Source organism: Ornithorhynchus anatinus, unplaced genomic scaffold, assembly GCF_004115215.2.
Source record: "Ornithorhynchus anatinus isolate Pmale09 unplaced genomic scaffold, mOrnAna1.pri.v4 scaffold_361_arrow_ctg1, whole genome shotgun sequence".
NCBI lineage: Eukaryota > Metazoa > Chordata > Mammalia > Monotremata > Ornithorhynchidae > Ornithorhynchus > Ornithorhynchus anatinus.
In genome coordinates, this window is record NW_024396786.1 from 1 (window position 1) to 13,575 (window position 13,575).

The window sequence follows — 13,575 nt, forward strand, 5'->3', positions numbered from 1 at the left end:
TAAAGGAGGGTAGTGGTGGGGGTGGGGGTGGGGAGAGTAATTTTCTGGCGTATTTGAGGAGGGAAACATGAGGCAGGACGGGGGCCATGGATCTGCAGTGAGACAGGTGAGATTGAAGCTCAGTGAGAAGATTAGCACCAAAAGAGCAAAGTGTGCTGGCTGGGTTGTAGGAGAGAAGGGAGGTGAGGTAGGAGAAGGAGAAGTGATGGAATGCTGGTGAATGGTGTATGGTGGGTACAGCAACCCGAGTTATATTATCATGCAATTCTGTAAGAACGCATTCCTTGCGTTTTAGAAGAACTAGGTCTTAACTTGTCTGCTTATTCAAGGGATTACTAAATTAGTGTATGACAATTTTTTTTAAAAAAAGATAAATTTCTCGAATTTTACTCTTCCAAAGCAAGAGAATACATCACAGTTACTTTGACTTTTGTATTTTAGAAGCTGATTTATGAACAACAAAAAGTTTGCCAGCAATTAAGATTGATTCAGAGCCAAAGGCTGAATACCAATTAAGCGATATGTGAACAATGTTCAAGGTGATGGTGAATCAATTTGTGCCCTTGTTAATTTGGCAGAGGTACATGTCCACCATAGTGGCATTTCCAAAGAGAGCTATTTGTCTTCCGATGAAAATCTGTCCTTTTCCAGACTTTCTGTCACTGTAGAGTCACCACCATGTTCCGTCTTCACAACCCATAACCTTGACGTTATCTTTAATCGCTCTCTCTCATTCAGCTCACTTATTCAATCCATCACAAAATCATGCCGTTCTCAACTTTCACAGCATCGGCTAAATCTTTCCTTATCCCTCCATTCAAAACTGCTACCACGTAACACAATCACTCATCCTAACCCACCTGTATTACTTTACCAACCTCCGTGTTGACCTCCCAACCTTCTGCCTCTCCCCTCTCCAGTCCATACTTCACTCGACTTTCTACATTATTATCTTTCTACAGAAACATTCCAGATACCTCACCCTCCTCCTCAAAAGTCTTCAGTGGCTGCCCGTCCACCTCCGTATCAAACAAAACCTCCTCACTATTGGCTTTAGAGCATTCCATCACTTCTCCTTCTCCTACCTCACCTCCCTTCTCTCCTACAACCCAGACAGCACACTTTGCTCTTTTGGTGCTAATCTTCTCACTGAGCTTCAATCTCACCTGTCTCACTGCAGATCCATGGCCCCCGTCCTGCCTCATGTTTCCCTCCTCAAATACGCCAGAAAATTACTCTCCCCACCCCCACCCCCACCACTACCCTCCTTTAAAGCTTTCTGAAGGCACATCTACTCCAAGAGACCTTCCCTGACTAAGCCCCAATTTTCCTCATCTCCCACTCTCTTCTGGGTCATCCTGACTGGCTCCCTTTGTTCTTTGCCCTCTCCACATCCCAAAGCAATTAGGTATGTATCTGGAATTTAATTTATTTATATTGCTGTCTGCTTATTTCTACTGATGACTGCCTTCCCTCTCTCCCCTCCATAGACTGTGAGCTCATTTTGGGCAGGGATTGTCACTCTTTATTTTTGTACTGTACATTCCCACACCTAATACAGTGCTTGCACAAAGTAAGGGCTTAATCAGTATGATTGAGTGAATGAATGAATGGAATGAATAATTCCCTTGGCCCCCAGATATGGGAGAGGGAGCAGGAAGCCAACGGTGACTCACTTTGTGGTGGTCCTCCTTGAAGACAAAATGAACCAATCAGAGAAAGATTGAGGAGGAACTAATAGGACCAGGTGAGGAGGAAAAGGACATGGGAGGTATGGCACGGGGAAAATAGTGCTGAGGAATCTGGACATACAGAGCACAGGAAGGGCTTGGAAAAGATCGCTGGAGGCCAAAGAGTCCAGCAGCCAGGATTCTGGAAGCATGAGAATCCTGCCCGCAGGTGAGGGGTGTGGGAGAGGGAGACCCAGGGAAAAATGTTTTGAACTGCTTTTGTTTTCATTTGTTATCTTGTTAAGTACTAGGAAATACCGTTGAAATATGAGATCCGGGGGCCTGCCTGCAGTAGGGGCTGAAGGACAAGCTCCGGAAAATGTGGAGACAGGGGGAGCCAGGGAGCCTCAAGCAATGGAGGGAGTTCTTTGCCAGCGGACTACCTGCAGAGAGTCCTGGACAGGGGATGGGAAATGAAATCATCTGGGACCTGTTAACTTATAGGTTTTTCAGGAGATACCTAGACGTCAGCCCTACAGTGACAGCAGCAACAGGAGTGCAGGAACTGGGGGGAATAGATGCCTTCAAAATGTTCTTGAGGAGAACGGGAGGAGTGGAGAGCATTAGGAATGAGCAAAGCAGTCCGTGCCCTCCTTCAGTGGCTCTGGAAGCTCATTCATTGTGGATTCGGGGATGGAAATCCTGGATAATGTCACATGCCACAGTGGCAAGTCATGTGCAACAGTAATAGGCTCTTACCTTCCCATGAGGCTAGTGGGAAAAATTAGTTTATGCCTCTGCAAGAGTTTGGAGCAATACTGCTGCTCTATCCATTTGGATCTTCCAAGAGATAGGTGAGTTCCAAGTATGCCATATCCCTTCCACCACCTACCCACACCCCACTACCTGCTTAGAGAAGCAGCGTGGCTCAGTGGAAAGAGCCCGGGCTTGGAAGTCAGAGGTTGTGGTTTCTAATCCCGGCTCTGCCACTTATCAGCTGTGTGACGTTGGGCAAGTAACTTAACTTCTCTGTACCTCAGTGCCCTCATATGGAAAATGGGGATTAAGACTGTGAGCCCCACGTGGGACAACCCGATTACCTTGTACCTACTCAGCACTTAGAACAGTGCTTGCAACATAGTAATCACCTAACAAATACCAAACTTATTATTATCATTACTATTCACACGCAATCACACACAACCATACATACACACGCTTCTCTCTCTACTCTCCAGATGGTCCATAACCTATTTATGGACTCATTTCGATTAGCCCATTGGATAAAGCTTGGGCCTAAGATTCAGAAGGCCATGTGTTCTAATCCCAGATCTGCCACTTGCATATTCTTTTGACCCTCTGAGACCTTTGTGTTACTTATCTTCTCTTTGACTCAGTTACTTCATCTATAAAATAAAGATTAAGACTGTGAGCCTCATGAGGATAATGGATTGGGTCCGAACTGATGAGCCTACCTCTTTACCGGTTCTCAGTACAATACCTGGCACAAGGAAACACTTCACAAATACTGTAAAAAGTAGCAAATGACACATACCACTTAAAAAAAACACATCGGTGAAAAGAACCTCACGGGTCCAGAATCTCTTCTTTGGATGGACTCCAGGATACTCCAGGATGCTGATTTGTACATTCCAAGTGCTTAGGTCAGTGCTCTGCACATAGCGCTCAATAAATACTATTGAATGAATGAATGAATGAATCCCAGGAGGAATTTGTGCATGGGGGAGCCTGGTTGCATTTGGATCTACAATTAAATCTAAAGGGACAACATCCAGAGGGACCTTTACTCCTCTGTCATACTAAATTCCTAGAGCAGCTTACCTATAGATAAGCTGGAAACTTTACTCCTGAACTTCACGTTGCATGAGATTCATTTGGGATGAAACTCTCACAAATCAAGGGAATAAATTCTTCCAATAGTATGAGGGAGTGGCCAAGTCCTTTCTCCAACAGTTAACTGAGATCGACTTCTTGGGAAAAAATGCTAATCGGTCGCCAAGTCACTAGGACTTCACATCAGTTCCTGCTATAGCCCTGGGAACCTGAAAAACTACTCCAAACCCAGGTGCTTGTAAGGAGGTTTTTCTTTTTTTTTAGGTTGTCTCAGTTGTCTGGTCTCATTTTTGACAGGAGATTGTAACTGAAAAAAAGAAAAATGAAGGGAGGAAGGAAAGGTGGTATGGAGAGGGAAGGAGGAAGGAAGGAAGGGACCGGATAAATGAAGGAGAGACAGAAAGAGAGAATGTAACAAAACTGCTTTATTCCTTCATTTGAGAGTGTGGTTTATATCTTTTTCAAAGTGTAAAATTCCTAGAATTGCTTAGCAAGATGGGTAATTTATGATCACGACTTGAGCACTGAGATGGTTATGCTAGTTAGGTACCAAGTTATGACTGTGTGACTTGTTAAAACTTTACAAAGATTTACATTTACAAGGGAAAATGTCCTTATTTTTAGGTTAATGAAGAAATGGAAAAGAAAAATGAAATCGTTTTAATAAAATCACAAAATGAAATTGAAAAAGAATTTCTTGCACAACGAAGCAAGAATAGATTGGACAGTGTAAGTAATATCGTCAATCCTTTTTGGTTTACCCAGGCAATTCATCTTAAGATGAACAGTTGCTTGGTAATGAGGATCTTCTTTCATTAAACGGGAAAAGCCTTGGAAATATTTCATCACGCCAGATTTTCTTTTCCCAAACATGAATGTTATCACTAAAAAAAGTGGTCATGACTATTCTTTTTCTCTTTAACAGAGAGAGTAAAAGATGGGAAGTTTCCTCATTTGCCTCCAGTCCGTGTAATTTTGAATGCTCTGAGAAGAAAGAACTTATACCTAAGTAATGTGATATAACTGTAACCATTAGCTAAGGGAATTGCAAGTTGTTGCTGTGCTTTAAAAACTTTCAAGTTCCTAAACCTGAAGTTTTAAATAGGTAGTTAACGAAATGCTTGAATCTCTATCATAGAGTCCACCAGTGTAAACAAAAGAATGTCTTATATATATATACACATCTGAACTGTGTACCTTTGCTTAAATATTACTAACATTGTAAAAATGACAAATGTTTTGGTATTTGGTAAATATTTTTTCAACCTGAACAGTGAAAAAGCCTACTAGGTGCCAATAAAAATTTGGTCGATTTTACATTTGGGTCCTTATTTTAGCAGAAATAACCAGAGATCAGTGATAAAAGGTGTGAATGAAAGGCAGGGCACGTGTCTACCAACTCTGGGGTAAGCACTCAGTAAAGGTCACTGATCATTGGTGTGGCATTTGCCAGATCCAAAAAAGGCCAAAAACCACTCTGATGTAGTTAGGGTCCATTTTGTGCACATTTCTAAAATTAATTTAGGAGAGTTACAGAACAGAGTTGAAGAGACTATAAGATCAAACGAATCAGGAAACATTGTGACTTAGTGTAAAAAGCACGGGCCTGGGAGTCAGGGGACCTGGGTTCTAATCCTGTCTCCACCACATACCTGGTAGGTATCCTTAACTTCTCTCTGCCTCACTTTCCTCATCTGCAAAATGGGGATTTATTCATTCACTCAATCATTCATTCTTTCAATAGCATTTATTGAGCACTTACTATGTGCAGAGCACTGTATTAAGCGCTTGGAATGTAAAATTCGACAACAAATAGAAATAATCCGTGACCAATAAGGGGCTCACAGTCTAAATGGAGGAGACTGTCAGCAAAGAAAAAACAGAACAAAACAAGCAGACATTATTAAGATTATTAGAATCACAGAGATATACACATCATTAACAAAATCAATAGAGTAATAATTAGGGTATATGAATATGCCCATTGCTGAGGGGAGGGAGTGGGGGAAGGAAGGAGCGTGTGAGGGGGGGAATTTGGAGGGGAGAAGGAGCAGAGGGAAAGGGGGGGCTCAGTCTGGGAAGGCCTCCTGGAGAAGGTGAGTTCTCAGTAGAGCTTTGAAGAGGGGAAGAGAGTTAGTTTGACAGATATGAAGAGGGAGGGCATTGCAGGACAGCGGTAGGACGTGGGCCAGGGGGGAGACGGCCTGACAAGCACAAATGGGGGACTGTGAGGAGGTGAGCGGCAGAGGAGCAGAGTGTAGGGAATGAGCCATAGAAAGAGAGAAGGGAGGGGAGGTAGGAGGGGGCAAGGTGATGGAGAACTTTGAAGCCAAGAGTGAGGAGTTTTTGTTTCATGCCAAGGCTGATAGGCAACCACTGGAGGTTTTTGAGGAGTGGAGTGACTTGCCCAGAGCGTTCCTGTATGAAGACAATCCAGGCAGCAGAATGAAGAATAAACTAAAGCGGGGAGAGACAGGAGGAAGGGAGATCTAAGACAAGGCTGACACAATAATCCACTCATGGTATTATGAGAGCTTGTTACCAGCAAGGTAGCAGTTTGAATGGAGAAGGTGGATCTTGGCGATTTTTTGAAGGTGAGACCAACAGGTCTTGGTGACAGATTGCATGTGTGGGGTGAATGAGAGAGCAGAGTCAAGCATGACACCAAGTTATTGGGCCTGAGAGACGGGAAGGATAGTAATGCCATCCACAGTGACAGGGAAGTCGGGGAGAGGACAGGGTTTGGGAGGGAAGATAAGGAGCTCAGTCTTAGACCTGTTGAGATTTAGTTGGCAGGCATCCAGGTAGAGACCTTGCCAAAGGAAGGAGGAGACACGAGCCTGGAGGAAGGGTGAGAGAACAGGGAGAAGATGTAGATTTGGGTGTCATCTGAATAGAGTTGATAGTTGAAGATATGTTATCTCGTGGGCCTGTTACTTGGACTGCAAGCATGGTATGGGGCCTGGTGATCTCGTATCTACCCCCAGAACTTAGTTCAGTGCTTGGCACATAGTTAAGCCCTTAGTAAATTCCATAGGCATTATCATTGTTGTCATCATTATCATCATCATCATCATCACTATCACCATCATTATTTTTTTTCATTATACTTTTACTAATTAATGCCATGTCAAAGTAAATCTAACATAAATTATTAATCCTACGAATGGCGCTAGATTTAATTATAAAATGTACTGATGGTGATTTCTATGGAGTCAGCAATGGGGGTACAATTTTCCTGAGAGGCTCTGAATGGTTTATGATGCTATTCATTCACTCATTCAATAGTATTTATTGAGCGCTTACTATGTGCAGAGCACTGTACTCAGCGCTTGGAAGGTACAAATCGGTCACAGATAGAGACAGTGCCTGCCTCTACGTGAGATCGACTTATGGAGACCGAGTTAGAGGAGAGAGGTGTGTGGACTAGATTGTAGGAGGGTGCCTGGTAATTGAATGCTTTATTGCTCATGAAAGTGAGTTTCAGTTTGACGCAGACTTGGATGGACAACCACTGTGGGTTCTTGAGGTGTGAGGGAGCTTAGACTTTAGTAATGCTGTGAAAGTTGAACTGACAGGATTTGGTGACAGGTTGAATATGTGGGTTGAAGGAGAGATGTGTTGATGATAATGCCAATATCACTGGCTGGTAAGACAGAAAAGACAGTGGTGCTATCTACAGTGATGGGAAAACCATTAGGAGGACAGGGTTTGAGTGGGAAAATAAGGAATTCTGTTTTGGACAAGTTAAGGTGGAGATGTCAGGGGGACATCCAAGTAGAGATCTTAAAGACAGTAGGAAAAGCGAGATGCAGAGAGGAGGAGAGGAAGAGGGCTGGAGACAGAGATTTGGGAACCGCCACGTAGAGGCGGTAGTTCGTGGAAGGGGAGTGAAGAGAAGTGGACCCAGAACTGAGACTTGAGGGTTTCCCACAGTTAGAGGATGGCAGGCAGAGGAAGAGTTCATGATCGAAACTGAGACTGAGCAGCCAATGGGACAGGAGGAGAACCAGGAAAGGACAGTGTCAGCGATGTTGAGGTTGGATAATGTTTCCAGGAGAAGGGGTAGGTCAACGGTATTGAAGGCAGCTGCAAGTTCGAGGAGAATTGGAGTGGAGTCGAGGCTCTTGGATTTGCCTAGAAGATCACTGGTGACTACTGAGAGGGTGGTTTGCAGGGGGTCAAGGAGAGGATTGGAAGAGTGGAACTCAGGGACTCAGGTGTAAACAATTCACTTCAAGGAGTTTGGAGAGGAACGGTAGGAGGGAGAAGGGGAGATAACTGGAGGGAACACTGAAGTCACAGGAGAGTTTTCTTAGGATGGGGTCACGGGTCTGAACAGATAAGTTTGAAAGCAATGGGGAGGAAGTCATTGGAGAAGGGACAGCTGAAGATGACGGCCAGGCAGGGATAAAAGGGAGGGGGACAAGGGCTTGGAGAAATTGTGAAGAGATGAGATCCGATGCACAGGTTGAGGGTGTGGATTTTGAGGGGAGGCAATGGAGTGTTCAATAGATTTTAGACTCCATTCAACGTGCTGGTTCGACCTCCGTTGATCAAAAAATTAAAGTTTCTAAAGCAGGAATGATGAAAGGAGCTTTTCTGCACAAATTAGAATTGGTTATCCCTTTGAGAGCACACAAGAGACTGCTCATTTAGGAATGCTACATGTTTATATGATCTGCCAAGTCTTCCATCTTTTGACTCAACAATCGTATTATGCAAAACATTAAATGAAGTGTCTTTGACTGTTCGTGTTATTCAGTTGTTTCTACTACCATTGAGGAAATCCTTTGAACTTGCACTGAAGGCTCGTTTCCTGGTCAATCCAGAAAACGATTTCTATGTTAGCATTATAGTTTCTCCAAATATGTATAACAGTGACGAGTAAATAGGGTTATTAAACTAGGTAGCAAATGCCGATATCCACTGGGTCTGATGGTCTTTGGATAATGGAAAGAACAAGGGATAATCAAAAGGAAGTTGGCAAGTGCTTTTTTGATTACAGTAAGGCCTTTGTGTGTATCAAGAGAAACTCTAGAGCACATTAAGGAAAATGGGCATGCCAGACCATTTATACAGAATCTGTATACGCTACAATAAGAGCAGAATATTGAGCACCAGATATGTTTCTCATTAGTAAGGGTTCAAGACAAGGTTTATCATTAGTAAAGGTGCAATCTAACCACCTTACCTGTTCATGCTTTACCCCGAATATCTAATGAGAGAAACTAGAGTGGATGAAGATGAACGTGCAGTAAAGATTGGAGGAAGGAACATAAAGAACTTTCATTATGCAGATGATAAAACCCTACTAGCAGAAAGTGAAGAAGATTTGAAGGGTTTCTTATTAAAAGATAAGGAACTGAGGGAAAAGATGGATCTACATTTGAATGTCAAGAAAATAAAGATCCTGACAACTGGAAGTGTTAACACATTGTTAGAGGATGGAGGGAAGACTGAAATGGTTGACAATTTTCCTCTCCTAGGATCGAGAATCAACAATAAAGGATCCAGTAATCAAGAAACATGCTGAGGATTAATGTTGGGAAGACTACTATGACTACCCTAGAAAAGGTCATGATACATGCCAATGTACCAATTGCCAGAAAAATACAAATTGTCAATTCTGGGGTGTTTCCACTGACAATATATGGACCCAAAACTGGTCAGTGAAAAAGAAAACACCCCAGGATGGAAAGAACATCAATTCTATTGAAGTGTGGAGTGGGGGAAGGCTTTTGTGTACCATGGACTGCCCAAAAATCAAACAAATGGATTTTAGAGTAATTTAAACCAAATTGGTCTTTGGCAGGCCAAATAACTCGACTTAGATTAGCACATTTTGGACACATCATCAGGAGGACTAATTCTTTAGAGAAGGCACTATTGCTAGGGAAAGTCCAGGGAAACAGAGGAAAAAGCAGACCATCAAGCTAGATGGATAGAAACTGTAACGTTAATGAAAAAATCTTCAGAAAGATCATGGATTAAGGCAGGGGACAGGATGTTCTGGAGAAAGCATATCCATGGAATCGCTATGAATCAGAAACGAGTAGATGACACTTAATAATAAGGCAATGATGAAAGTGAAGTAACTGTTTCCATGCAACTGCCACCGTAAAGTGGCCCTGCAGGATTGCGATCTGCCTAACAAGGCAACACATTGGTTTGCGAATGTGTTTGGGCATTCTACTTGATCTACCAAATCTGAGCTTTAAGAGGTTGAATACCTCTTCACCATGGAACTCCCTCTCCTATTACTCCATATTTTACATACTGATGCTGGCCTGGCATCAGTGCTCAGCACATACTAAGCACTTAACGAATACCAACATTATTATTTTTATCAGTCTGTTGGTCCACTCCCCGCCCCGGAATCAGGCATGTGACACAATCCACACCCATACCAAGTCCCGACCCTCAACAAATGGAAGAATGTAAGCCTCATTGCCCATCAGAGGCGTTTGTGACCAGAATTGAGGCCCACGGCGAGGGAGGAGGGAAGGCGAGAAGTTGTGAGCGGTGGTGGACAAGAGGGTGGCTGAGGCAATTCTGGGCCGGGCCAGGTTGTTGGAGGAAGAGTCGGGTTGGGTGCATGGATGAGGGTGAGAAGTGGGTGGCCTTGTTGTACGTTGGGCTCGGTGGAGGAAGTATGGGCACGAAGGTTGGGTAAGACCTTCTCCAGTAGGGACAGTGCAATTTCCAGGCTGCCCTTCCCGGCACTCAGATTCAAGTAATGTTAAATTGTGAATTTTTATTGCAGGATTGTGGCAGTTTTGACTAATGGAAAGGAAGGGAAGGAGGATGGTGAAATGGGGAAAACGAGTTGGGTAGAGGAGTGCTGTACCCGGGGTAGGCAGGCTTGATACTGCACACTGCCTCAAGCACAGATTCACAGTGCCACCTTTATCTGCATCTTAAAAATTTTCAAAAACCCCAAAAGGACTTTCAAAAAGCTCTGGAGATTAAAAAAAAACCAAATAAACATTCCATGTCCTCCAAAGTTTATATTTTTAGAGATTAAGTCAAGGTAAAAGGATCGGTGTGATCATAAATAGACTAATCAAATAAAACCCGAAATGTCTGAAGAATACCTTATCCCTCCAGTCCCTCCCTCCACCAAATCCTTCCTTTGCAGGTCTGATTTCCTTTGCCAAAGTATCCTCTCCACCTCATCCTCTTTGTTCTCTCTGGTGCTCATGGTAACTAGCACTCTGTCCGGATCTTCAATAATTCTCTTTTTCAATGATAAATCAACATACTTACCAGTTACTGTTTCATGTTCTGGGAAAACTACTGGAAGCTGCAATTCCTTTGGGTAACACTCAAAACAGTTGTTACCATTAGTAAAATCATCTTTCCTGAGAACCTATCGTCGGAAAATCCTTCAAAATGTAAATTACTTTTCTATGCTCTTTGCAAAAGGTGGAAACTGGTTTCTGTTTGTCCTATCCTCCCCTGAACCTCCGTCCTTGCCATCTCCCTCCCTCTCCTTGCCTCCTCCCCAGGCTGCCTCTCACTTAGAACAACTCTTCTCTTACACCTCTGGGTCCTGCTTACCATCCTCAGCCTCACCTGCTGATGCCATAACTCTGATTCCCCTAATATCCCTTACCGGAAAGAAGAAGGCATTAGAAAAGGGAGAAGAGGCAAGCACCAACAAGACTCTCCTCCTGCGGAGAGGTCTCTAGAAAAAGAATTAACATTTCAAATTGTTTATCAGGTGGGTAAGGTAAGGACACTTCTTCAACCAGAAAAACAAAAAGGGTAGCAGAGGAGGGACCTTTAAGAACAAAGCTGGGAGGTCATCTTGTAGGGGCCAAGCCAGACCCTGGGTGGAGGTAGCAATAGCAGATGGAGAGGAAAGGGTGGATTCTAGAGATATTGTAAACGTAGAGCCGACAGGTTTCCCTGCCCAACAGGGACTTTCAATCTAGACAACTCTCTGCCTTTCTTCTGCAAAAAGGGAAGATAGTACCCACCTTTCTCTGCCTTATAGGCTCTTCATTCAATCATTCATTCAACGGTATTTTCTAAGCACTCATTTTGTACAGAGCACTGTATTAAGCTCTTGGGAGAATACAAGGTACGAATAAATTAGGATAACCAATGTGAAAGTACTTCGGGAATAAAAGTACTTGATAGAAACAATTTGAAAGTAACTGAAACTCTGATTATTGTGATGAACATTAATGTTATCCACTAGTATTTTAGTTATGCGACCCCCCGAGCCCTTTACAATATCGCCAAGATCTGCCCTTTCCTCTCCACCCAAACGGCTACCTTACTGCTACAGGCTCTCGTTATATCCCGGCTAGACTACTGTGTCAGCCTTCTCTCTGACCTCCATTCCTCCTCTCTCGCCCCGCTCCAGTCTATTCTTCACTCCGCTGCCCGGCTCATCTTCCTGCAGAAACGATCGGGGCATGTCACTCCCCATCTTAAACAACTCCAGTGGTTGCCTATCGACCTCCGCTCCAAACAAAAACTCCTCACTCTGGGCTTCAAGGCTCTCCATCACCTTGCCCCTTCCTACCTCTCCTCCCTTCTCTCTTTCTACCGCCCACCCCGCACGCTCTGCGGCCGCCCACCTCCTCATCATCCCTCGGTCTCGCCTATCCCACCGTCGACCCCTGGGCCACGTCCTCCCGCGGTCCTGGAACGCCCTCCCTCCTCACCTCCGCCAAACTGATTCTCTTCCCCTCTTCGAAACCCTACTTAAAACTCACCTCCTCCAAGAGGCTTTCCCAGACTGAGCTCCTCTTCTCCCTGTACTCCCTCTACCACTCCCCCCACCTCTCCGCAGCTAAACCCTCTTTTCCCCCTTTCCCTCTGCTTCTCCCCCTCTCCCTTCCCATCACCTCAGCACTGTACTCGTCCGCTCAACTGTATATATTTCCATTACCCTATTTATTTTGTTAATGAATTGTACATTGCCTCGATTCTATTTAGTTGCCATTGTTTTTACGAGATGTTCTTCCCCTTGACTCTATTTATTGCCATTGTTCTTGTCTGTCCGTCTCCCCCGATTAGACTGTAAGCCCGTCAAAGGGCAGGGACTGTCTCTATCTGTTGCCGACTTGTTCATTCCGAGCGCTTAGTACAGTGCTCTGCACATAGTAAGCGCTCAATAAATACTATTGAATGAATGAATGAATGAACATTGTGCTTCCCTGCTCGGCCCTGGGGACATTGTGTCCCCCGATCGGGCCCGGGGACATTGGGCTCCCCAACCGTCCCCTCCTACTCCATCTGAAGCGGCCATTTTGGGAAACCCTCACTCCCTCTTTTCCCGTGAGGTGATTCATCTCCCCCGCCCCCGACCCAGGCGACGATGTCCTTGTTCTCACTGTGTTACCTTACCTGAGCCGCCGCCTACGCCCGCAACCCACCCCGGACAACTTCAGGGCCCCCGCTGCCGCCTCAGAGGCATTTGGTCATGAGCCCCGGGACTCTCCCTGCCGCTAGCCGCTTGACTTTGAGTTTGATCAGGTCGACCCTTAATCAAGTCGACCCCCGACCCTGGTCATCGCCCGCTTATTAACACTATTGTATTGTATCATACTGTATCATGTTGCTATATTACCGATTTCGCTTGTTATTGTTTATTGTTGTCAGTGCTGCCACCCACCTCTCTGGCCTCACCATGTCGCGGCCCCCCCCCCTCCTGCCCCTTCCTATCCTCCCCTTCCCCTTCCCCTCTCTCGCCCAGCTCTTTCCAGCTCTCTTTTCTGCCTCCTCCCCCTTCCTCTCCCCCGCCCTAGAACCCTGCTTTACCCGCGCCACTCCTCTTCCCCCTACCCCTACGCTCCCCCCCACCAAACCCCCCTCCTGTCACCCTCCCCCCTTTCCTCTTCCCCACCCACGCCCCATCCCAGGCCTCTTGTTCCTCTGCCGCCCCTCCTCCCCCTCTCCCCGTCCAGGGTCCCGCCACCTCCTTGCCATCCAAACCCTCCCCGCCCCCGCGCCCATCCAAACCCTCCTCTCCCCCGCCCCCTACACCCAAAGCTACTTTCAAGTTTGGCCTCTGGAACCCCCGCTCCACTAC

At 45.1% G+C, this 13,575-nt stretch overlaps 1 long non-coding RNA gene across 1 annotated transcript; it reads left to right on the plus strand.

Moving 5' to 3' along the window:
- Positions 1-3,937: 3,937 nt before the first annotated feature.
- On the plus strand, positions 3,938-4,841 carry LOC114808899. The gene is made up of 2 exons (XR_003756664.2): positions 3,938-4,253; positions 4,450-4,841. It is a non-coding gene; the product is annotated as an uncharacterized LOC114808899 (long non-coding RNA).
- The last annotated feature ends 8,734 nt before the right edge of the window (positions 4,842-13,575 follow it).